Raw genomic sequence first — 26355 nt, 5'->3', positions numbered from 1 at the left:
GATTGCACACTTTTTGCATTTTACCAGGATACTGTTATATCCTGTTGCCATGATTTCCTATGAGAAGTGCCTTCCGCAGCTTCTCTCCTAATTCACAGCCTCACTTCTGCCATTTCAGATATGGTGGACTAACTAGCTTCAGTCAGAAAACATTAAGAGGAAAAATTCCACAAATAGTTTATATGTTTTGCCGGGTGCCCGTGGCTCATGCCTGTAATCCTAGCTACTCAGGAGGCTGAAATCTGAGGATCGAGGTTCAAAGCCAGCCTGGGCAGGAAAGTCTGTGACACTCTTATCTCCAATAAACCACCAGAAAACTGGAAGTGGCGCTGTAGCTTAAGTGGTAGAGTGCTAGCCTTGAGCTGAAGAGCTGAAGGATAGTGCTCAGGCCCTTTAAGCACCATGACCGACAAAAAAAAAAAGTTTATATGTTTAAATAATATTTACCATAGTATATAGGTATTGATGTTTTATTTTATTATTCTTTATTGTTATTAACCTCTTATTTTGTCTAATTTATATATTAAACTTTATCATAAATATAAACATAAAGAAGGCTGGATACTACCTGCGGTTTCAGGTGGCTACTAGGGGTCTTGGAACATATTCCTGCAGGTGAAAGGGGATTGCTTTCTAATAGCAAAATGTCAGGACAGATGTGTTCTGGGACTAAGAAAATCCTTTCAGCGTAATCAGTTTACTGTCCTGCATGACTGTTGATAGTATCTATTTTTCTTAGTTCAGTATACATCAGTGGAAGCTTGGTCATGGACTAGCATTAGTTCCCATACATGTGTTTGAGATGATTAATGCTCAAGTCCAACATTGTACTTGTGGAGAAACTGAGACACAGAGAAATATATCATTTTCCCCAAGTCACCCAGCAATTCAGCCAGAGAATTGCCTCTTTTGAGGCCCAGGCTCTGTCACTGAACTCTGATATCCTTAGCTGACAGCTTTTCTGTTATTCCATGCCCCCACCCTCTTTCTCCATGTCTGTCTATTCCTCCACTGTCCATGCTAGTGAATAGAGCCCTCTGATACTTTTCATGCCCTGCTGCTTCAGGTTAAAGGACAGTCAGGAATAAGAAGGGAAATCATTATAATGGCTTTCATTTATTAAGTGATCACTTAGAAACTGTTACTGTGTGAAACACCTTACAGATTCTAATTCTAATCCTGAAACAGTCTTGAAAGGTAACTGCAGAGTCTCAATTTCTCTGGAGAAGAAAACAAAGAGCAGAGGACACTTGCTCCAAGTGTGGTAGTTTGTGTTAGGGCACTGATTTAAAACCAGGCTGACTGTATTTGAAGACCAATCTGCTTGAACATTTTTCTCTCAACATAAGCTCAGCCCTGGTTGCTCCATTTTAGTTAGTTTTAAAAATAATACATATGCTGGATACGGTGGCCTGTCATCCTAGCTATGCGAGAGGCTGAGCTATTTGGATCAAAGCCCAGGAGACTCCATCTCAATGGAAGAAGTTGCATGCAGTGGCAAGTGCCTGCCATTCTAGCTATGACAGAAAACCTAAAATAGGCAATTTGTGGTCCAAGTATGTGTGTGGACAGGAAGCAAGACCCTACCTTAAAAATAAGTAGCACAAAAAATAGTTTGAGGTATGGCTCAGTGATAAGAGTATCTGCCTAGAAAGCATGAGGTCCTGAGATCAAACCCAGTAAAGTCAAAACAAACAAAAACTCAGAGTATATTTAGATTTCAGATTTTTATCTTTCCTCATGTCATTAACACAGACACCCAACCCTCATCTCCATAATCTTGCCATGATCCTAAAGGCACCCAGAAGATCCAGCAAGATGCAGCTCACCATTTAAACATAGCCTCACAGTACCCTGGATAAATTAAAGATGTGGCTGAGGAGGCTGAAGCTGTGTTTGAAGTTAATGATTTCAGCTATCTCAAAGATTCCCACGGATGGTCCCAGAATTGCTCTAATCTGCATTTGTGTACATTGTTATGCAGCCTAACACAGTCCAACACAGCCTAATCACTGCAAAATGAATTCTAGGACATGCATTAATTCCCAGGTTATCTTATTATCCAGAGATATTTGTCCTTATTATTGTTATACTTGGGAGTCAGTATCAGAAAACAGGGAATAATTTGACTATCCTGAGAAAAAAGATTGAAGACCAGGCTGGCATAAAAACCATTGAAATTTCTTAGTTCAAATTTGTAAATAAATTATTCTTCTGGATGAGAAAAGAGGCCTTTCTGGAATCTCAATTCCAGACTAAACCAGAAGACACCTCGCTATCCATTTACACTAATAAGCCCAGGTACCTCATTTCTTCAAGGGAAAGGACTGTGTCTTATTTATGTTTGCCTCCTAGTAAGTACTCAATAAGTGTTTGTAAGATTAAATGAGATATTTCTGGAGAAAAATAAATGGTATGAAGAAGTGATTGAAAGATAATGTGCAGAACCCACTCAGAAAAAAATGACCCAAAACACTCCAAACACTCATAATCAAAAGATTATGGCTCAGGATCTAATTTGATATTGTGCCATATTTCTCTAGGGCTGCTTACCAAGCTATCAGAAATTGGGCAAAACAGAATTTTATTCTTGCAGAATTTTGGGTGCCAGAGTTAGGGAACTGAGATGTGAGCAGTGCCCATTTTCTCCAGAGGTTGTTAGGAAGATCCATTCTCTGCTCCCTCTCATATCAGGTGGTTGTTGGCATTTCTTGGTTGGTGGCCACTCTTTGCAATGATCACATTTCTATCCCTTCTTCATAGCTTCCTCCTCTGTCTACCTAGATAACTCAGAATGCTCCCATTAACTTGTTTATATCTGCAAACATTATTTTCCCAAGTAGAGACACATTAACTATTTCCAAGAAATGGACCTATCTTGAGGGAATGGAGGGAATGGTCATTATTCATATCACTGCACCTCAGATGATTCTGAACAATACAAGTAGCCTGAAGTTCAGGTTCCAGCATTGACTAAGGTAGGTATTACTGTAGTAGCAAAGAAAAAAAAAACTAACCAGGCACCAGTAGCTCATACCTGTAATCCTTGCTATTCAGGAGGCTGAGATCTGAGGTTCATGATTTCAAACAAAGCCCAGTCAGGAAAGTAAGTGAAGTTTTCATTTCCAATTAAGCACCAAAATAGCCTGAAATGGAACTGTGGCTCAAGAGATAGGTTACTTTCTTTGAACTTGAGTTCAAGTCCCAGGACCAAGAAAGGAAGAGAAATATAGAAGAAAGAAAAAAGAAAGAAAGGAAGGAAGGAAAGAAGGAAACAAGGAAGGAAGGAAGGAAAGAAAAAAAAGAAGGAAAGAAAAGGAATGAGGTAAACAAAGAACCAGAAGGGTGAGCATAAGGAAGCTGGACAACATTTTGAAAACTGTTGTTTGTTATTTTTCTTTCTCTCTTGATATCAGGAGTCTAAGATCATGAGTATAATGTAATCTTCAGGCATGAGGACAATATTGTGGAGTTGGAAGAGCCTTGTTGTTTTATGCCTAGGAGGTGTTTCTCCAAACATCCTCCACTTGAGTTCATTTTTCAGTCCCTTCCATTTACTCCATACATACTGCAGGTGGACTGCTGTATGTGAGACACTGTGGTAGGTCCTGGAACAGAGAATGTGGCTATACATGGCTCTTCCCATATGTGCAGCCCAAAATCTTGGTAAGTTAACCACACCTCTGCAAGTCCAGTCAGCACTCTCTCCTCTTAGTTTTGTATGTGATCAAATATTTAATGAAGCCCTTTGGTTCTGTGGAGAACCGATATGAATCCAACATTTACACTTTTGATTACTTTCTTGACAATATTCTGCAGTCTATTTATTTACAGAGGAACCTTCCTTCATTTATAACAGACAGAATATTTAGGTCATGCCAAGCATTTTTCTTTTTCTTTGTCTGATTACTAAAAATAAGGATTGTACTGAACAGGAAATAGATAGATAAATAATGCACTGACACCTCTTGCAGGAGACCTTTTTCAAAATTATTCAGGCTTTATGGTGTTATATTTTAAGTAATAGTTGACAAGGTCTCAGTGATGCGGTCCAGGATTCTGTACATATTAATTTATTCTTTTTGTTAGTGAGTGTTACACTGCCAAGTCCATGCTTAACATTCTGAATAATTACTCCCTCAATAATGAAGACAATACTCATGGTCCTTCTTAATAAAGTTAAAATCATTTCCCATTTATTTTTTTCCATGATACCAGAAGTCTTGTGAAAGCAAAGAATGGAAAGGCAGGGCATTGTGAAGTCACAGAACATGACAGTAGCCCCAAAAGGGGCATGCTTTCTCTAAGAAGGAAGAGCAAGCTTTATTTACTGAAATGGCTCCCTTGGTTTAGCCTGTCATTCCTACATTTATACCAAAAGAACCACCACATTCCAAGCTTCCTTCCATGATAGCTCAGAGGACTCACAAACAAGCGACACGATTTTTGTGCAAGCACAGTTATGGTCCATCATTATTAAATGTCTCTGGGTGGGCGGGAGAGGTGCTCTATCACCAACAGCCATTCATCAACACTTGCCGAACTGCTCACATCTGACCCCAGCAGCAATAATGCCACATCAAGTAGGCCAACTACCCAGTTTAGCAGCAGAGCAGAGAGCACAAGCTGGCTTCAAGATTAAGTACGCTGTTGCAGCTTTCCATTCCCAGGAGCTCCTTGGGCTGATGTTGTATTGATTGAGAAACTTTACCAGTAAGTATCACAAACAACAATAGCCAGGTCAACGATCGGTGATGCCTGAATATGAATTCCCCACGGGGCTGCACTCTGAGCTGAGCGGAGCTATCATGATGTCTGAGCACAGGTTGAATAAGGTTTCCTAGGAAGGGAAGAAGGAGAACCTGCCATTTACAATGACATTTAAGCAAATTCACCTGGGAGCCGAATAAGAGACAATGATGTAATTATCCCCAGCTTCCAATTGCTGCAAAAAACCTGTCAACATTCAGTGTTTTTATGTTCTCCAAGCACACTTATTCTTACATTTCTTGCTTTTAATGCTTTTGGGGGTTCTTGATGCCTAAACAAAATGTAAAAATGCAGGCAACATTCACATTAAATAAAATGCTAATATTGCTCTCCTTGTAGACTAGGAATTCCTGAAGAACATATGATTTATAGTATTCATTTTTATATATTCCTTTTACCTTCCAAGGGCTCAGTGAAGTGCCTAGCACATCTGTTTTCAGCCAGGTGTGGTGATATAAACCAGTTATCCCAGCACTCAGAGGTTGAAGCAAGAGTGTCCCAGGACCAGCATGGACCACATAGAGAATTTAAGGCCAGCGTGGACTACACTGTCTCAAAAATTTATTAAAGAAAGAAGAATGAGGGGGAGGAGGAAGAAGAAGAAGAAAGAAGAGAAAGAAGAAATCTGTTTTGAACTCCACAAGTGAACTAGCCACAGTAGATACAGCTAGTTGTTCATCTAAAATCAGTTCTAGAGCCGTGCGCTGGTGGCTCACGCCTGTAATCCCAGCTACTTAGGAGGCTGAGATCTGAGGATTGCGGTTCAAAGCCAGCCCGGGGGCAAGAAAGTCCCTGAAACTCTTATCTCAAATAAACCACCAGAAAATCGGAAGTGGTGCTGTGGCTCAACTGGTAGAGCACTGGCTTTGAGCTGAAGAGCTGAAGGACAGTGTTCAGACCCAGAGTTCAAGCCCCAGGACCGACAAAAAAAAAAAAAAATCAGTTCTATACTTCCCTTATCTATAAGACCCGTTTTTTCAGGGAGGCAAATATGCCTCTCCAAAACATAGGTCTCTATCTTTTGACAGATTTTAAGTCTCTAAGTTGTGTCTACAGGAAAGCATTAATTTTTCAGATTAGATAAGATTCAGTGGGTACCTATTTACTGACCTTAACCCTCAGTTCATCTTTTAGCATGAGTTGGAAAGCTTCAATGTAAAGAGGTTAGGAAAAGAGATATTGAATAATCTTAAAGTTCGCCAGCTAGTGGAATATTTTTTTCAGATAGCATCTTGCTTGTGTAGCTCATTCTGGCCTTGAACTGACAATTTTCTCCCTTTAGCTTCCATAGTGCTTGGATGACAGGCCTGGGTCCCTATGCTAGTCTTAGAATAAAAAAATAAAAGAGAAATAAAAAAGAAATTCTAACTGGAAGATAAATGCCAATAATAAGAGATCTTTGCTCCTGACATTACTTCTTTGCAATCTTGTTTTGGTGTTAAGTGAGAATCTTCCACTGTGTGTTTTGGCAACATTGACCTGTATTCTGTAGCCATGGTCACACATAGGACAGCAGGCAACCTTCTCCCCACTCAGTCCTGTACCACTGTGTCTGCTTCATGGGCAAAAAAATATTTCTTTTGTAGTCATTGAAATCTCACTTTGGGCAATGACAAGAAAAATCTCAAAGGACCCAAGTCCAAGGGATAATCTTCTTGTCATTATTCTAGTTTGATTCCTTGGTATTGTGGCAGAGACTAACTGCCCCTCAACATTCACGCCTCCTCTTTTCCTCTTGAGCAGAACTCTCCAGGTGCTAGCCAAACCTTGGACAGCTTACCTAGGAGCTTCATTTTTCATACTCTCTTGCAGCTAGGTATGACTGTGTGACCATGAATTATTCAATACAATGTGAGCAGAAGTAATGCCAGTAAATATAGTCTTTTTATTTAAAGAAAGATGGTTCTATTTGCTTCCTCTTATTCTATTTCTCTGGGTTGATATGTAGGTAGAATGGTGCAAACTATATTTGATTTTGTTGATCAGAGAAATCTCCTGCATTGGGAGATCAGTTACCTATGATCCAAGGGCCAAAGGCAGCTCATCAGCTGATTTTATATAGTCTACAGTATTTAACTGGTTCAAAAAAGTAAACAGAATTATTTTGTGACCATTAGAATAATGGGTTATTTAATAATTATTTTATTGCAGTGCTGCTTTTATACTCCAACAGCAAAAGTGAATCACTGTAACAGAACCATATGGCCCACATAACTAGGAATTGACTGAAATATAGGTTCCTAGAACCCACCACAGATGACCAAGTCAGACCTAAGCTATCAATATCTTCAGAGCTAACATGCTTTCCAAAAGCCCTCCAGGTAGTTGTATTCTTAGGCCAATAAGCTACAAGTTCAACACTGCCAACTTTTGATAAAGGTGTGTAACAACAAGAACTCTTACACACTTTTGATGAAGATGAATAATAGAAGAACTTCTGACACATTTCTAGTGCTACTATACTTTAGAATAAAACCTTGGGGAAACATTGACACACACCTATATTACAGCAATTGCATTCCTGGGTATGTGACTGGCAGAAATTATAAATGTGCACAAAAATAAGATCAAGAAATAAAAAAAAACAGCATTTGTATGTTAGCAATGAAATGAATAAATGATTTTTGGAACCCACTCTTTGTAAGATTTGGTGTTGTATCTATTACAGGATATAGATATATGACAAGCTTCAAAACCTTTGGAACTTTATTTTTTGACTTATTAATTGAAAAAAGGAACATTCCCATCAAGATGTGAAAGTGTACTTTCCCTTCACTAAGGAATATTAAAAGCTTTTTTGTATTTTGTAGGCCATACTTATTTTTTTTTTGTTTTTTTTGCTTTTGTTTTTAGGCCCAGTTGTGGGGCCTAAACTCTGGGCCTGGGCGCTGTCCCTCAGCTCTTCAGCTCAAGGCGAGCGCTCTACCACTTGAGCCACAGCTCCACTTCTGGCTTGTTTCTTTTTGCTTATGTGGTGCTGAGGAATCGAACCCAGGGCCTCATGCATGCAAGGCAAGCGCTCTACCACTGAGCCACCTTCCCAGCCCAAGCCATACTTATTTTTATAGTCCAAATAGTATTCTTTTTTTGTTGTTTTGGTTTTTATTTATTTTATTTATTTACTTATTTACTTTTTGTCAGTCATGGGGCCTGAACTCTGGGCCTGGGTGCTGTCCTCAGCTCTTTAGCTCAAGGCTAGCCCTCTACCACTTGAGCCACAGCACCACTTCTGGCTTTTTATGCTTATGTAGTGTTGAGGAATTGAATCCAGAGCCTCATGCATGCAAGGCAAACACTCTACCACTGAGCCACCTTCCCAGCCCATGGTTTTTACTTTTTTATTAGCATATGTTGATAGTAAAAGAGGAATTCATTGTGATAATTTCCTAGATGCATTCCAGAGTACTTTGTTGCTTAATGGATCTAATATTTTTTGTCTGTGAGCTTACAGACAAAAAATTAGACCCCTTAAAAGGATGATATAAATTTAGCAAGGTGTTTTAAGCACAAAATATAGTCTTCTCCCTGCCCAAAGTGGGAGTTGGCTTAAGGTCCTATTTTATAGTAAGACTTCTTGAATATTTCTGAAGTTCCATTCTCTTCTCAGTAGAAGTTAGCTTTTACAAAATGGTTGTCATAATGATCATTGTTCAACTATAGATGGATCTTTTAAGGTAAAAATATAAATATTGACATAAAAATCATTTAAGTTCATCCAAATCACTGCCTTTCATCATGCTAGTTCAGTCACTGACCTATTGTGAAATTGACTGCACTTGAACTCAATGTGCTGCCTCTGCTAAGGTAGCCATCCTTCCTTTCTACACTGCCTGCCCAATTTTAATTACAAAATTGGAAAAAAAAACACTTTTGTAGAAACTCCTTGGTGCTTCTTAAGATCATCTCTTCAAAATATGTAAAGAGTATTTTCTATAAATATTGACTTTCCCAAAAATTTTCTCTCATGCACAAAGAAATCTACAATTTTATATATGTATATAACTGTAGAATTACCAGTGTTTTTGTTACTTTTTAGAAATCAAGCCTCCCTCTTCTATACTATCATAGAGAAAGGATTTTCTTCTACCATTCTAGAAAATGGAAATGGCTAATGTCATTGTTATAATTCAAGATCAATCTCATGTATTCAACAGAATTAAGAGTAACTGTGTTTCTATTTTGTGTTATTTTCTCTACAATGTAATCAGATTTTTATAAACTAAGAAGTTAGGAATACAAAGCGTTTGGTAGCATTTCACCATTTGAGGGAACACATGTTGCTAATGGCTTTCCTTCTCATCTCTCTTCTCTACCACTCCTATGTATGGACAGGATACACGTTGAACCCAAGTTTCAAGCACCATGGCCAATTTATAGCAAGTGATACGGAAATAGCCTTAGGGCTAGAAGCAGTTCATTTTTCAATGCCAAGAGCAAAGTGTTTAGTAGGTATTTTATAAGCCATACATCTAATACACCACAAGACATCTGTAGTTGTTCAAACTAAAAGTCCTTCACTAGAGATGAGTCAAGATTCTGAGGTATATGTGTATGTACGTGTGCTTATGCACACATATTGATATGTGCATAGAGTTCCTTGCAGACTCTCCTTTGAGAATTTCATAGGGAATAGCTTTGATGACTGGCTTTCTTTCCTCCTCTGTAATACATCTAGATGAGCCACTTGGGAATTGTGTTGAGTGCAGAGTTCTAGACCCAAACATGCACCAAATGGTTGAATGAGCTTGTTGTATTCCTCAACCCCTAGCTTCATGTTTCCCACATGGCTCATGAAAGTGTTTGGCATTGAGGATTGACATAAGCAAGTTCTTTAAAAGTTTGATGCCCTGAAATCCAACATGGCACATTACTCTCTCTGCAAGAACAGACTTAGCAAGAGAAAGTAAAGTCTTTGCCCAACAAGGGCACCATCCAGTCCTTTCCCAGTCACTTCTTAATGAGTCATTGAACAAAAGGTCTTGATTAAGCCACATTTGAGGAAAGAAAATAGGCCCATCATTTTACAGCTCCTCTGTGTGCCCAAGATACTATGTCTACAGATAAGAAAGGGTCCCTGGCTCTGGCAACCCCAGCAGGCCTTCCGGGGCTGTCCCATTCCCAGGGTGGAATGTGTCACCCTTGCCCCAGCCTACTTAGTGAATCGCCACGTTGTAAACTGCTCAACAGTTTTTACATTAATAAAATAAAAATTGAGTTTCCTGGGCTTATATGGTTTGTCACAGTAAGTCTGTGTTAATATTTCCTAATCAGAGTGACCTCAGCTTGCCAGACTGCACAGGCCCCTAATCCTTGCTGTAATGTTTTCTCATTAGCTACGCAGCTTTGCCACACCAGTGGCAGCAAGCAAGCACTGCCTCGGGCACCACTGGAATTAATTACTTGGAAGAAACACTGCTGTTTTGAATTGTCATCTTGAATTTATCACTTGCCACTTAATGTAACTCATCTGACCTAATACCTTCATCGTGTCACCAGGGGCCTTGGCATGGGTTCCACCAGGGTAATAGCAGGGGGAGGGGGAGGCGGGGTTCTGGATGCCTTAATGCAGCAGAGATGCCTAACACACAGCTGCCGGAGGCCTGGTTAAAATCCTACCCTGGAGGCAAAGCATGCTAACAATGCCCCTAGCAAATTGCGGATTACCTATCCGTCATGTTCTATCTGAATGAGGAGGCGAGTGAGAGGTAGGCCCATCATGTCTCACTTCTGCTGTGTGAAGAAGATAATATTTCATTTCTTTGAATCTAACAGGCCCCATTGTGGGCCTCAGTTGGGCTATGATTTTGAGCATTAATGAAACTGATAATTCATGGGTGGAGGAAAATTCGCTGGTGAGGGGGTGTGTGTGCATTTTTTGGACTAAGGCTGGAGTCTTTTACTTATAAAATTCAGAAGAAATCGCTCATTAAACTACCCACATACAAAAAATGTCATTTCCCCCAAGAATAACCCAAGTTGGAATCTGTGCTGTGCTTTTTCAGGGCTACATGTTATCTTGCTTCTTATGAAGATGATTCTAAAATAGCATTGAAAATGCATATTTAATAGGAGAATCAATGATTTAGTTAGCTTCATTAAGCCAGAGAACTTCAGTGTGAAAAATGAGCTCTGAATAATAGTCTTAATTAAACTTTTATTTCTCTTTTGACAGCATGAGATTTGAACTTATCTGGAAGGTGCTCTACCACTTGAGCCACTCCTCCAGCCCTTTTATGCTTTTGCTTTTGGTTATTTTTTCAGATAGAGTCTCACTTTTTGTTCAGGCCGGATTTGAACTGAGCTCCTTCTTCTAATGTCTCCCGCATAACTAAAATTGTAGGCATGTACCATGAAGCCACTTAACTAATTTATATGTGGGTGTCACTTTTCCCCCAGGCTGGGGAAAACCTTCATCCTCTCAACCTCTGTCTTCCAAGTAACTAGAATTACAGGTAAGATCCACCAACCATGGCCTTAATCAAAAGTTACATCTGAAAGCACTAGTTTTCAAGTTTTCTGCCCATCTTGAGTTTAGACAACCATCATTATTTCCATTTAAAAGTTGCTCTTTCGGTTTTTTTAAAAACTTTTATTTCAAAAGACCATAAAATATACATTTATTCAGGTATATGTGTACAAATATACATACAATACAAATGTGTAACTTCTAGAAGTTTACAAACAAAATATGTCATATCAAAGCTAAGACTAAAGTATGGAAATCCTACTGATAGAATAATAAGTAAAACCAATCTACTTTAGTAATGACAATTCTCAGTCTGTTTTATAGACAGAAACATTTTCTGTGACTCTTATGCTGTACAATATGCATAGTAAACTTTGGGAGATATGTAATGGAATATAAACATTAACAGCTACACAATTGTGTTGTTTTACAAAGACTATTTATAGAGAATATACCGAATGCCTCCCCAAAGTATACTTAGACCTAAGCCACCATAATCTTCCTGCTCATACAGCAGGAAATCTAATACACCAGCTCAATAAACCTGTAGGAAACAAAGGTTTTATGTAGCATTAAGTGTCACAATATTAACATGCCCATATTACTTTCAATTGCTCTTATAAGGTGCTTTTTAACAATCTAGAAAGTTGAGTGCCATTAAGAGAAGAATATTGAGCTATGAAGTAAAGGACTGGAAAGGTGAGATAAACATCCCAACTTTACCTGGGTTTATCTCTGGGGTGAAAACCATTGGTGCTGTTACATAAGGGTGCCCCTTCAAATTCCCCTACTTTACACCTTCTTGTGTTGTCAAGGTATGTAAATTCTGTCAGAGGTGACAATATTTTAAAAGATGTCAAAAGCCTGCACTGCCATGTCAGATCAGCCATACAACTCACCTTTTTGCCATTAAGTTTTTACAACATTATGTGCTATGAGCTTCAGAAGCCATGGTAAGGGACCAGAAAGCTCTTTCCAAGTACTTCAACCCAGGAATGCACACCACAAATGATAGTGATAGCAGCAACAGAGATCACCATCCCCAAAGCACAGCTTGTCCCTAAACATGGACATTTGCTTTGGTGAGTTTTGCAGAGTGTCTAGTACACTGTAACTGCCTAATTAATACCTAATGACAGCGATGAACCACTGGTGATATTCAGCTAACTAATTGGGGTCTTCTAGTATCTCGAAAAGTTTCAACTTAATGGCCATTAAAATATAGTATCTTCTACTTCTGCTGCACCTGCCAACTCCCCAAACTTTCTACAAACAGAAATTCATTAACTGAAATTCTTTGATGAAATATTAATGGTACAAAAGAACATTTTGAGGATATTAGAGATACCCAGTGTTGAGAAAATAATTAGCATCTTCTAAGCACAAATTCTCCCTTTTATTGCTTGGACACACTCAAGCACTGTAGAATGTGAGGTGGTTCTAAAGGTATTCTCAATAAATATGCAACATCTTAGGCTATATGAACTAGTAGACTGTAGATACTTTCTTGGATTCACATAAAAGGAACAATAACGTGTTATAACACATTTATTTTAAAAATATTGAGATAGTTTGCTTTGAGGTTTGAGAAAAAAATCCTTCTTTCTCTGTGCAGTGGTATAAAAACAGCTCTGTCTGTTGTATACTTCTTTGGTTTACCCCATCAGTAAACCTTTTAAGCTGAGTTTTCTTTTCTCACACTCCTATTATAGTCAAATTGTTATTTTTCACAGTTGCACACTGTTAATAAGCCCTCTTTAGGCAGACATCAGTACAGAAGGTCTGTGAAATCTTTTGCTGATCTTTTGATATTTCAAAATGACTTAAAATGATGTGTTTTAAAATCCCGACTCTTAGCATTAAAAATATACCAGTGCATGCTGGGAATCAATGGCATTTAGTGCTGCTGCCTTGTAAAAACTCCAAATCCTAAATGGTTCATCATAATGGTATTGGCAGATGTGGTTTTATACTTTTAAATTCCTTAGAGTTGCTGGAAGGGGTGGGTGGGAGAAAGCATATAGATATGACTATGTAGATAAAATGATATCATAAAATCTAGTTAGCTAAGAGTAGAATAAGGAAACTCTGTGGCTGGATTATTTGCTATTGAAGAGAGATTTTCAAGCAAAAGAGAAAATGTATCATTTGCAATTGAGTGTTTTCAATTACTTTTGATCATTCTCAGACATTCTCCCTACAACATACCTATCGAGACACAAGATTATTTTACATTCTAAATGAAAGCAATACACATGCAACATTTATTCATAAATGGAGACCCTGTTACTCTCACCACTCTGCCAAGATAAGGTAAATCTATTCATAATCACTAAAGTGATGATTTTCTGTCACATTATTCCCTTTCATCTTAATACACAATTTCATCACAATGAACTGTATTAGCTAAGAGTCCACAGCTCTGTGGTAACAATTGTCACATTGAAATGGATTGCCAAATAGACTCTACTGGACTAGAAAGACAATTATAGAAGATGCACACCTTTTCATTTCTTCTTAACACAACTGTGAAACAGTCATATCCTATAGCTTAAGGACCAAAGAGATAGCGGATTAGACATCTAAGGAAAATGCAACCACGATGTAAACTATTCTAATGGAAATAGTTGTTCCAACTGGGACTTTCCGGGTCAGGAATTAGACTTTGCAAGACACAGCTCAGGACAGGCACTGGGAAAAATTGTTCTTTAACCAAAGGCTGCTGTGCATCCCTGGACATATACTTTTATCTGTAATGGTCTCCAAGGAATAGCAGTCTCTATCTCTCATGTCACTCCCTTTGATTTATTCACAATACCTTATTTGGCAATAAGAAGAGAGAAATTTTCAAACTAGGTCTTTTTTGTTTTCAGTACCTGGAAAGCAATCTACCTAAAAGCAGATTCCTCGTTCTCATTACTGTGAGGCTGAGCTCATCGCGGCCATTGTCATGCATGCACAGTTGTAAGTAATAATGTGGCCTTTAATGACGGAATGATGGACCTGCCAAACACTTGCTCCTGCCATAGACTGCTTGCATTTCCCTGCTGGAGAGCACAGAGATGCCCATCTGGGAGTTATTAACATATCCTCGTCAATTCAGAACCGACTTTAACATAATCCATATTTGTTGGAGAAAGTCCAACATCAGCTTGAGAACAGCAGTCACGTGCCTCAATGACACATTTCAAACAGCACACACGGAGCATGCTTGGGCAGCTAAGCAATTCAGAAATGCAAATAGCTGAAGCACTCTTCAGACTAGATAAAAAGCACAAATCCCTTTTGGCGAAAGACTGGATGTCCTTTTAATATCACTGGGAAAACAACCAAGCCAGAAAGGTACAAATTCCAGAGGCACTGATTCAGGTTTGGTGGGTCTCCAGAAAAGTGTTTTCTTTGTTTAGTTTATTCCAGTCATGTTGATGGGAACAACCTCAAATCGAACCTTGGACTTCAGCTGTTGTCAGGCAGAGCTGTTTGTCTGTGATGCAGGACAGATGCTCTCAAACCAACAACATTGCACAGTGTCCACTAGGCTTGTTGACATATGTATAAGCACCGCTTTCTTTCCAACACAACAAAGAGCTAGTGATTCCACATCAACATCATCCTGCTTCTGGTGCAGAACAGGTTACTGAATAGATTCTTGTCTCTAGAAGAAGCTAGACTGATTATTTTAACACTAAGTGTGAGTCCTCAAGAAACAATTTTATATCAAAATGTCATATACTATTTCTAGAAGTTATCTGCAAACGAGACACTGGCCACTGTGGCTACACAACATATGCCCCCCATATTTTTTCCATGACTTCAGCATATTTAAATACAGTTTGCCAGCTATAGTTTTTGGTAGACAAATATTTTGGGTGTTATCTGTGCTCTAAGTGAAATAAATTAAAGGATAAGACAGGATGTATTGTTGTATGGATTGTGGTGAAGCTGTGATAAAATCCTCTTTTTAGAGTATGAAAACCAAAGACAAATGCAGGTCTTTTCCCAGATATTTAAATAGACTTACAAGGCTGTATTACTAGACAGTGTCACTCCACCACTACTAGCTTCTCTCATTTAATAATTCCATTGTGGGTTTGGAGAGAATGTTTTTGTTCTTATGAAATGTGTTAATGTGTCTAGGGAAGAAGAATTATGGTATCCACAATCTCTTAAAAAGCTCAGCAAGAAAAATAATAATGAATACACAATGACAGAGAAAGTGAACATGGAACTGATACACATAGGTAGAGGCTACAAGTATACTCCTGGTACCATTTGCCCAAATATTTTAGTAGACTTGAAACTTAACAAAATAATAAAATAGACTCCTAGTAATGTGAATTATTAAGAAACTAAAATTTACTATTTGGAAATTCTCTCCTATTTACTGTTCTTTGCTTAATGCTTAATTTTAAATAAGGGAAATAATCTAGAAGAAGGAAGACAATAAGAAATATTATATTGAGGGACAGGACACTGAGGCTGGAGAGATAAATAAATGGGAGGAATAAGACACATGAAGAGACAACAAAGTGCTCCAGGGGCAAGAAAGCACCATAGCACAGTTCTGAACCAAAAGAGCATTTAGGGGCAGCCAGGGTAACATAGGAAGATGGGGCCAGTAGATATATTTGATCTTAAGGAATAGAAGAAAATTCAAGAAGTTCAGAATTTCGACATGAAATACCTGCAGACCAGAGAGTTGGGCTATAGGATAGAGTGCAGTGCTGTTTGGAGAAGCCACCCCACCCACTCTAATGCGGGGACAAACTGGGACTTTATAGGATGAGATGGACAGAAATTGGAGGGGGTGTCTTTAGTCTTTGGATAGGGTTTCATCTTTGTAGATTTGGAGTGTTTTAAAAGTTATGATTCTGAATATAAACATATAAATATATAAGCATATACAGAATTATATATACATGTGTGCATATATGTGTGTGTATATATATATATTATCAGTCTGACTAAAGTATAGTATATGTGTGAAACACCATAATGAAGCCCCTTTGAACAATTAACATGCACTTTAACAAAAAAGAATTTTTGTAAGTTGAAACACCTCTTGTTTAAGGTATAGGCATTAGTGGGAGGGAGCAGACAAATATGGAGGGTAATGGAGGTGAAATATACATAATACTTCATATATGTGAAAAATGGGAAGGGAATGGGGAAAACGGCAGAAGGGGTGATTTTGATCAAGAAGTGCTGTAGACATAATGGACTTGTTTAACTGAAACCTCTTATATAACTAATTATGTGAATCTATTTTTAATATAAAAAATTAAAAAGGGGCTGGGAAAGTGGCTCAGTGGTAGAGTGCTTGTCTTACATGCATGAGGCCCTGGGTTTGATTCCTCAGCACCACATAAACAGAGAAAGTCGGAAGTGGCGCTGTGGATCAAGTGGTAGAGCGCTAGCCTTGAGCTGAAGAGCTGAGGGACAGCACCCAGACCCAGAGTTCAGGCCCCATGACTGACCATGACAAAAAATAAATAAATAAATAATCTGCCTTCATTACTAGTCTTTAATCATTTATGTAAACTGCAGGAAATTATGGTGGTGAAAAAAGTTGCTGCAATTATATAACCTTTGTTACCAGCTGGGCTGTACTAGTGAGTAGCCAGACATCCAGGAAAGGACTGATATAGAAACCAGGGAGGAGGCAAAGGGTAGGAACAGATGAGCAGCTTGGACTTCTGGGAGGACCCTGCTGGGGGTCATTCTTGTGAACATCATGGCTACCTATGATCTACCTAAATTGGGTAGATCAATGTAGCAGCTGCCCCAGTGAAGAGCTGTTTTAGAATCTTTCTCAGTTATAAATTTGGCTCAGTAACTTCAGAGACTAGAAATTTCCATGAATGGATCCCAACCAAGCCAAATGAGACAATATCTTTGTGTTCTGTCTCAACGTAAATTGAAGCAGGAAGAAGTTTAAAGAAGCTGCTCGCCTTAATCTCCTCTCCATTATTAAATAACTTGAGAGCAATACTGTTTGTTCCCAAGGAAAGAAGGAACCTCAAATAGAATGTTCAGCTTATAAAGCTGAATAGTCAAAGCCAAGTAATCAATGTGAAACAAGTGACCTGGAGGAGTTCACAGACCAACAGGCAGAGAGATGCTCGGGTTTGGGCTCCTTCCCCACCTCTGCCCACATCTTCTTCCTTCCTACCATCAAGACTGGGATGGTTGTCATGTCTTCTTGGTTCTGTCCCACCTTATAACTGCCCTTGATTCTCACATAAATCTACTTTACCTTATAGAAAACCATTAAGGATTATGGCTATGACTTGTTCTTGACCCCTTAATTGCCCTCAGATGGCCCCTGAGATGGCCTCAGGCTGGGAAGGTTATACTCTCTGCCCAAGGGTCTGTGTCCTCTGTGTTTTTCTCACACAGAGTTCAGCATATTTGGTGTCTTTGATGTGGTGGTATTCTACATGAAGCTTCAGGAGGATGGAGACAGTAGGGTTTCTATGTGGGCTCTGAGGAAAATGTCCAATGACTAATATAAAAGTTTAGCCTGAGAACTGACCAAAGCATATTAAAAGTTATGTCCTAGGGAAATTGTGTTTGTTCTTTTAAATATGGCAACTACTCAGCCCAAGACAGCAAATGAGGTGCCTGCTCCTTCACACAAGGGGAGGTTTGCTCAGTTCACACTGTGAGGTAAATGGATGTAGAATATTGCCGATTCTAGCTAAATTGCTGTCTCATTAGTGTTATTTGGTATTTTATTTGAAACCTGAATTTCTCACAAAAGCAAAGCAGAAAGGGAAATCCAGCCCTGGAGTGAGGAGGAACATTAAGTGCCACCTCTTTCCTGCATGCCCCATTTTGTTTATGTTCCCCTTACAGTTCTATGGAAGACTTATCTCCTAATACCAGGATCAACAGTTTCCACATTTCTTCTTTGGCCATGTTGACATAAATCCTATGTGTAGATGAACAACATGACAAAATATATCTTAGTTCCAATCTATGTAATCATCTAACCTGGAAGAATGAGACATGGGAAGACGTTGAATTATTAGGAAAGATCAAGAGTAATTCTGTTAAGTAGACTAAAGCAATCCAGATAGATAAGGCAGAAATTTCTGGAAGGTAATGAAAAAGGAGCAGCAGAGGCCTACTGTGAGGATGTGTTCATTGCTTATTGCTAGGGTTGCAGAGCGTCACCCCTGCAGTCTCAGGCCTTGTACCACGCAGGATGCAAAGCGGTTACATGACAGTACGAAGTGTAATCTGTCAGCCATGTTTGGAACACTTTAGGGTATGGGAAATCAATAATGGACCTTTTAATAGAGAAGTCTATTTTAATGTTTTAGATACATTGTTTTGGTAGTTTATGTGTACCCTATAGTAACAGGGCACCCCAAGATCAAAAAAGTGAAAAATAGTTTTTTATTTTTTGAAATAAGTTCTCATTATATGCTGGCCTTAAACTCACTCTAGCCTTGGATGGCTTCAAACTCATCCTCTTCCCACATCAGCTACTTGAGATTACAGGTGTAAACATCCATGTCCATCTTGAAAACATAATTTTTTTTTTAAGTTATCACTTCTGCAGCTTCAAAGACATGGGAACATGTTTTACTACTTATAATAACTAATTTCTTTACTGGAATGTAGAGTTGAGATCTCTAACTTCTGTAGGTGTAGTGTCTTCCCTTCGAGCCCAAGTCATACTAAATAGCAGGAAGATACCATTTCTTCTAAGCATGCAAGGATGGGCTAACATACACAAATCTACAAACATGGTCAACAAATAGTACATCAATAGAATGAAGGACAAATCCATTTGAATGAAGGACCATATGATCATTTCAACAGATATAGAAGTATTTGATAAAATTCAACATGCCTATGTGATAGAAACTCATAATTCGATATATAGTGTTGAGGAAAGTACCTCAACACTATTAAGACAGATGTAACAAACGCACAGTGGAAGCTTTTCCTCTAAGATCTGTGTCAAGACAAGGAGGCCCATTTTTACCATTTCTACTCACTACAGTCCTGAGGGTCCTAAGCAGAACTTTTAGGCAAGAAAATAAAACAAGGGACATCCAAATTGGAAAGAAAGTTAGTTAAATTATTTGCATACAACACAATCATATAGAAATCCTAAAGATTCCACTTAAAATAACATTAGAGTTAATAAATTCAGTAAAGTTGCAGGATACACAAATCAGTAGTGTTTCTGTGTGGTGAAAATAAACTCTCAGACAAAGAAACTAATAAAGCAATCTCACAATAGTTATAAAATAAAATAATATGAAATAAAATAATGAAATAGTAGATATTATTCTTGAGTTTCCCTATTCTCCCTGTATCTGTCTGTACAGAACAGACAGACCTAGATATGATATAGATTGTTCTCTCTATAGAAGGGCCAATGTCTCTCATACCTTAGTACCCTATAGAATTCCTTCCAGAGTGTGGAACCCTGTTGGCACTTTTAATGCATTTTAAATTCAAATACTTGAATTTAGAATTGAACATGTCAATTTATATATAGGTATATCTTGATCACAGTCACTTCTATCTTTCTCACCAACTCCATCTTCCTCCACCATCCATATCAAGTTTTCTGCTTCCTTTTTCACCTGCATACATTGAGTGTTATGACTTTATTTGTTCACCACTCCTTTTATCTGTAAATATATCTGCTCTGTTAGCCCACCCCCACCCCTATTCCAGACATGGTCAGCTTCCTGACACTTTCGTTAAACTGTTCTTTGTATTAAGAGGTTATCTCACGGACATACCATTCACACATCTCATGCATATACCATTCTTTAGATAGGCCCGCTCACATTTCTACTTCAGTAGGTCCGGGTGATGCTGATGCTGGTGACATAGGCAATGCATTTGGACAACAGCTGAAGTAGGCTATGGTGCTGTAACAAAAGACCCCTAAATCTCAGGCACTTGCAACCTCCCAGAGTTATTTTCCTCTTGTGTCTCGTGTCTGACAGGTCAGTTGTAGCTCTGCTCCAGGTTATCTTCCCTCCAGGCCACTATGACTGAAAATCCTCTAACTGACACATTGCCAAGGTCATGGCAGAGAGGAGAGAGGACTTGAGTGACTACTGCTTAGCAGTAGTCTTAAAAGCTCTAGCTTATATTTCATTGGCTAAAGCAAACCACTTGGCCAATTTGATGTTAATGATAAATGAGAGATCAATCATGTATATGTGCAACTATACAGTCTATACCCTACACCTGCACTGTCAGTTAATTCCCTTCCTTCATACCAAATGAGTTCAATTTATGACTGAATGCATGGCTGCTCAGAATAAAGACTACATTCCTCAGGTTCTCTTACATCTAGTAATGGTGACCCAACTAAGTTGTGGCCTTTTTGCAAGCAGATTATTTCTGAAAGAGCAACACACATATGCTCCTTGTCTCTCGGTTTTTCAAATGCTTTTCTCCATCCTTTGCCTAGAAAGCAGACATGACCACTTTGAAGCACGAGATGGAAGATACTATGTCTCTAATAGAAAAGGTAGAAGGCTATAGAACAATGTGTTAGCCCCAGACCACCAACACTTCCACATGAAAGAGAAATAAAACTCAATCATGTCGAAAGCACTGTTATCATGGGTTATCATGTTATCATGGGTTTTCTGTCACTCACATCTGAATGTAATCCTGACTAATGCCCCACAGAAAAGCTTTCTTTTGAAGTCTGCTCCCTTCTGTCTACAGTTTCTTGTGTTCCACTCATCCGTCAGCTATTTTCTGAGCTCCTGAGCCATTTCTTCTCTTCACATTTCTTCTCTCCCCACTCTTAACAATGCAGTGAGACTCAATATCTAGAAAGTGGTCAGACATAGCTTTGTTCTTTCCAAGAGCATAAACCAAGACTTTATAGTCTGATGATGGGGAATGGGACAACAAAAAGCAAAAGCTTGTCTGGTTACTACTTTCCTAAAGAACTTCCAAACTAGTCTTCTTATTCCAACAACATTGACAATGCCCTCTTCTTTGCTAAATCCTCCCCTACAATATAAGAGCTTGCATTCTGTCTAAGTTTAAAGTAAATTACATGTCACACAATGCCTCATCCAAGCACAAGAATAAACACTGGTGCATAAATGTTTTAAGGTGACTGTTGGAGGACTGAGGGCATTGTCTTTCCTCTGCTTTCATTCTTTTTTTATATTCTTTTGTATATATTCTTTTTTATTGTGAAAATACCATACAGAGGGGTTACAATTACATAGGCAAGATAATGAGTACATTTCTTATCAAGCATTGTTGCCTTCTCTTTGTTTCCCCTTACCATCCTTTCCCATCTCCCCTTCCCCCATCCCCACCCCCCTCCCTGGCCAAAATTGTAAAGTTCGTTTTTTGACCTAACAACTTGTACATCTCATTGTTGCAATGGGTCCATCTGCTGTATCCCTATTTAAAAGATTTCTTTTTTCCCTTCCCCTCCACAAATTATACAAATATCAAATACAATGAAGGCAGGGGTTATACCGTGGCGGAGGGACATACAAAGCAACAAAGAAATCATCTTATAAATATGTTAGAAACAATCGAAAGAAAGAAAAAAACATTTGAATACTTATCTTGAGGGTTCATTTCACCTACCATCAACTTATCTGACCTTTTCTGCTTGTCTCAGACATATACTAGTTATTGCAAATAAGGGAAACCATGGGACTTTGGGCCTGGCTTACTTCACTTAATATAATTTTTTCCAAGTCTTTCCATTTCCTAACAAATGGGGCAATGTCATTCTTTCTAATGGAGGCATAGAATTCCATTGTGTATATATACCATATTTTCTTGATGCATTCATCTACTGAGAGACATCTGGGTTAGTTCCATATCTTACTATTGTAAATAATGCTGCAATAAACATAGTTGTGCTGGTAGCTTTAGTATGGTCTTGTTTGTGATCATTTGGGTAAATGCGCCAAGGTGGGATTGCTGGGTCATAGGGGAACTCTATGTGGAGTCTTTTGAGGAACCTCCATCCTGCTTTCCAAAGTGGTTGAACAAGTTTACACTCCCACCAACAATGCAGTAAGGTTCCCTTCTGTCCACATCCCCTCCAGCATCTGTTGTTATTAGAGTTCTTGATTATAGCCATTCTAACTGGGGTGAGGTGGTATCTCAATGTTGCTTTGATTTGCAAATTTCCCTTATGGTTAGAGAGGTTGAGAATTTCTTCATGTGTCTATTGGCCATCCTTCTTTCCTCTTCAGAGAAGTTTCTCTTTAAGTCTTTAGCCCACTTATTTATTGGGCAGTTGTTTCTTTGAGGATTTGTTGTTGGGGGATTTAATTTTTTGAGTTCCAGGTATATTTTAGATATGAGACCCTTGTCTGTTGTATGGCTAGTGAAGATCTTCTCCCAATCCGTGGGCTTTCTATTGATCTTGCTATGTCCTTTGCCAGGCAGAAGCTCTGCAATTTCATACAATCCCATTTGTCCAACCTTTCTTTGATTTGTTTTGTTTCTGGGTCTCTATTAAGAAAATTTCGGCCTGTGCCAAGGAGACATAGGGTTTCTCCTCTTCCATCCTGTAATGTTTTCAGAGTGTCTGCTTTGACTTCCAGGACTTTGATCCATTTGGAGTTGATTCTGGTGCAAGGTGATATATAAGGATCTAGCTTTAGTTTTCTACAAGTAGTTAACCAATTTTGCCAGGACCATTTACTGAAGAGGCTGTCTTTCTTCCATTCTATTTTTTTTAGCTCCCTTATTGAAGTTTAGATGGCTATATGTCTGTAGGTTCATTTCTGGGTTTTCATTTCTATTCCATTGGTCCTGGGGTCTGTTCTTGTGCCAGTACCAAGCTGTTTTGATTACTATGGCTTTGTAGTAGAGTTTGAGATTTGGCATTGATATTCCTCCAGCACTGTTCTTTCTGATAAGGATTGTTTTTGCTATTCGGGGTCTTTTATTGTTCCATATGAATTTTTGGATTGTCTCTTCTATTTCCTTGAAGAATGAGGTTGGAATATTGATAGATAACACACTGAATTTGTAGATAGGGAAGTATTGCCATTTTCACGATGTTAATCCTTCCAATCCAGGAGCATGGGAGTTTTGGCCACTTTCTAAGTCCTGTTTTGATTTCCTTTTTCAGATTTTTAGTTTTCATCATAGAGGTCCTTCACTTCTTTGGTTAATTCTTAGGTATTTTATTTTTTGTGGGGCTATTGCAAATGGAGTTGCTTTCCTGATTTCAGGGACACTATTCTCATTGTTGGCATACAGAAAAGCCATTGATTTTTGAGAGTTAATTTTATACCCCGCTACTTTGCCAAAGTTTTGAATCATCTTGAATAATTTGGGAGTGAAGTCTGTGGGATTCTTTAAATACAGGATCATGTCATCTGCAAAGAGGGAGAGTTTTACTTCATCTTTCCCTATTTGGATCCCCTTTATGTATGCATCTTGTCTTATTGCTGTAGCTAGGCATTTTAATACTAGATTGAAGAGAAGTGGAGAGAATGGACATCCTTGTCTCATTCCTGAGTTAAGAGGACATGGCTTTAGTTTTTCACCATCAAGTATAATGCTGGCTGTAAGTTTGTCATATACAGCCTGTATTGTATTGTCCTCTGCTTCCATTCTTAATTTCCCATGCCCACCTCTGTGCTCTCTTTGCCTGCCTTTTCCTATTTTTGTGCATGTGAGGGAGAGAGGGGGGAAGAGAGAGAGAGAGGAAGAGAGAGAGAACAAGAGAGAGAGAATGAGAATGTACTGGGACTTGAACTCAGGGCCTTTCACTCTTGCTTGGCTTTTTTGCTCAAGGTTGGCATTCTACCAATTAAGCCACACCTCCACTTCTGGCTTTTCACTGGTTAGTTGGAGATAAGAGTCTCTTGGATTTGTATTCTCAGGCTGGCTTGGAACTAGGATCTTCAGATCTCAGCCTCCTGAGTAGCTAAGATTACAGGCATAAGCTGGCATGCGCCACTGACAGCCTGAATTGCTTTGTCCAATTCTGCTGGCTTTTTTTTTTTTTTTTTTTTTTGTGAAAATACTGTACAGAGGGGTTACAATTACATGGGCAAGGTAATGAGTACATTTCTTATCAAGCATTGTTTCCTCCTCCTTTGTTTCCCCTTCCCATCTTCCCTCCCCACCCCACCCCCACTCCACCCCCACCTTGGCTTTTGTCTTCATTACAGTCAAATATCTATTGCCCAATCCCACCCTGACAGAAGGAACAGACAGAGAAGGAAGAGACAAATGTTAACAAATTTTAAAAGGCCAAAATGGAAAGAGCATCAAACAGGAGGCCAGCAGGAATTCTTCCATAGATAGGTCTATGCTGTGAATGTTTGGGTTCACAGTTTAGCCGCTTAACAGGTTAATCCAGTAGATATCATCAAGCAATGGGGATCGGTTTCCACTTCAGTTACACAGATGTTGTGTTACTTTGGGGGGGGGGGGGATTCCGGTCCTGGGTCCTGAACACTGTCCCTCAGCGCTTCAGCTCAAGGCTAGCACTCTACCACTTGATCCACGGCGCCACTTCCGGCTTTTTTCTTTTTGTTTATGTGGTGCTGAGGAATTGAACCCGGGGCCTCATGCATGCAAGGCAAGCGCTCTACCACTGAGCCACCTTCCCAGCCCCTCTTTGTGTTACTTTAAAGAGCGTTTCTCCTCTGATGGAGAGCCCCTTGATGGAGCATTCTACATAGTCTATTGCAGTAGACACCACCAGTGTCATCAAACAAAATGGAATGTCCCAAGATGACAATGGCTATGTTTCTTTACAAAACAAACAGGAAAAATTAGTTTCCATGGTCAAATGGGTTCAAGTACCATTGCATCCAATGATTTTTCCAGAAAGTCACAATGTTTGTTGGCATATTAAAGCCTCTGAGAATTTCCTGAACAAAGAAGAAGCCTGGTCATTTGCTCATTTTCAATGCAACTGAACCATACAAACCTATTTTAAATGTTCTAACCATTAATATCTTTTAGAACTTCATCTTGAAGCACCATTTGGGAAACTGTCTTAAAAAATAAAAGTTAAGTATGGTATTCTCACAATAAAAAAGAGAAAAAAATAAATAAAAGTTAATATAGTATACATTACCACATTACTTTTTAAAACCTCCAAAAATGTTCAAGATTTTGTATGTGTGTGTGTGTGTGTGTGTGTGTGTGTGTGTGAACATGCACATAGATGGTGACATATATGTGTATCACATGATTTGATAGATGTTGGAATTGTGTAATAATTGTATTAACAATACATTGCCACGCATGTTCTTTGGTTTGTCTCTAGAACTCAGTATCTTGTAATTGTAATCTTATACCCTTTGATCAAGCTTTCCCCATTTCTTTTATCCTAGCTTCTGGAAACCATTGTTTTGCTATGTTTGCATAAGATTTCCAGATTTTCTCAATTCTACTTACAAGCAAGATTATTCAATGTTTGTTTTTCTGTGTCTGTCTTATTTCATAGAGCATTGCCACATTTTTTTATAAAAAGAGTCACTGCCACAGGCACTCTTACAATCATTATAACCCACTGACATCTTAGTGAAACCATATAAGATTTAAAACAGAATGTAGATCTGAATCCCATGCCAGTGGCACAGAGCTCATAATTTTTGCTTTATACTAGCTAACAGAAACCCAGCATATAAGGCTATTTACTTTCAGAAGTAAAAATAAGTCAACTGAAATAGAATTGCCAGGGAATGCCCATCTAAAATACTTAGATATGGAATAGACAGTGACAAGGAGGAATGAGGTGGATCCAATTATGCCAAAGAAAAAAAGAGTGAGTTTGGAACAATTCAATTTATCTTAAGTATATTAGCCTAGGCTTTAGTAGCTCAGCATTCCTCTCTGCCCAGAGGCAATGAAAACTAGAAAAGAGCTTGGGTTTTAGTCTTGATTTATCCTTATAAAGCCCTATGCTTATTACTGTTATGTTACCCACAGTGTATTGTAATAATTGCTTTCTGTTTTTTTTTTGTTTTATTTTAGTGGTTCACCTTATTGTAATAAGAGATTCTTGAAAAAAAATGATATCTTACTAACCTATCTATTTTTATTCTAGGCATCCAATAGTAGCATACAGTGGAAATTTGATGTTTGTTGAATGAATATCTTGGGAGAAT

Source organism: Dipodomys spectabilis, unplaced genomic scaffold, assembly GCF_019054845.1.
Source record: "Dipodomys spectabilis isolate Male_0828 unplaced genomic scaffold, ASM1905484v1 ptg000174l, whole genome shotgun sequence".
NCBI lineage: Eukaryota > Metazoa > Chordata > Mammalia > Rodentia > Heteromyidae > Dipodomys > Dipodomys spectabilis.
This window is presented reverse-complemented; position numbering follows the sequence as displayed.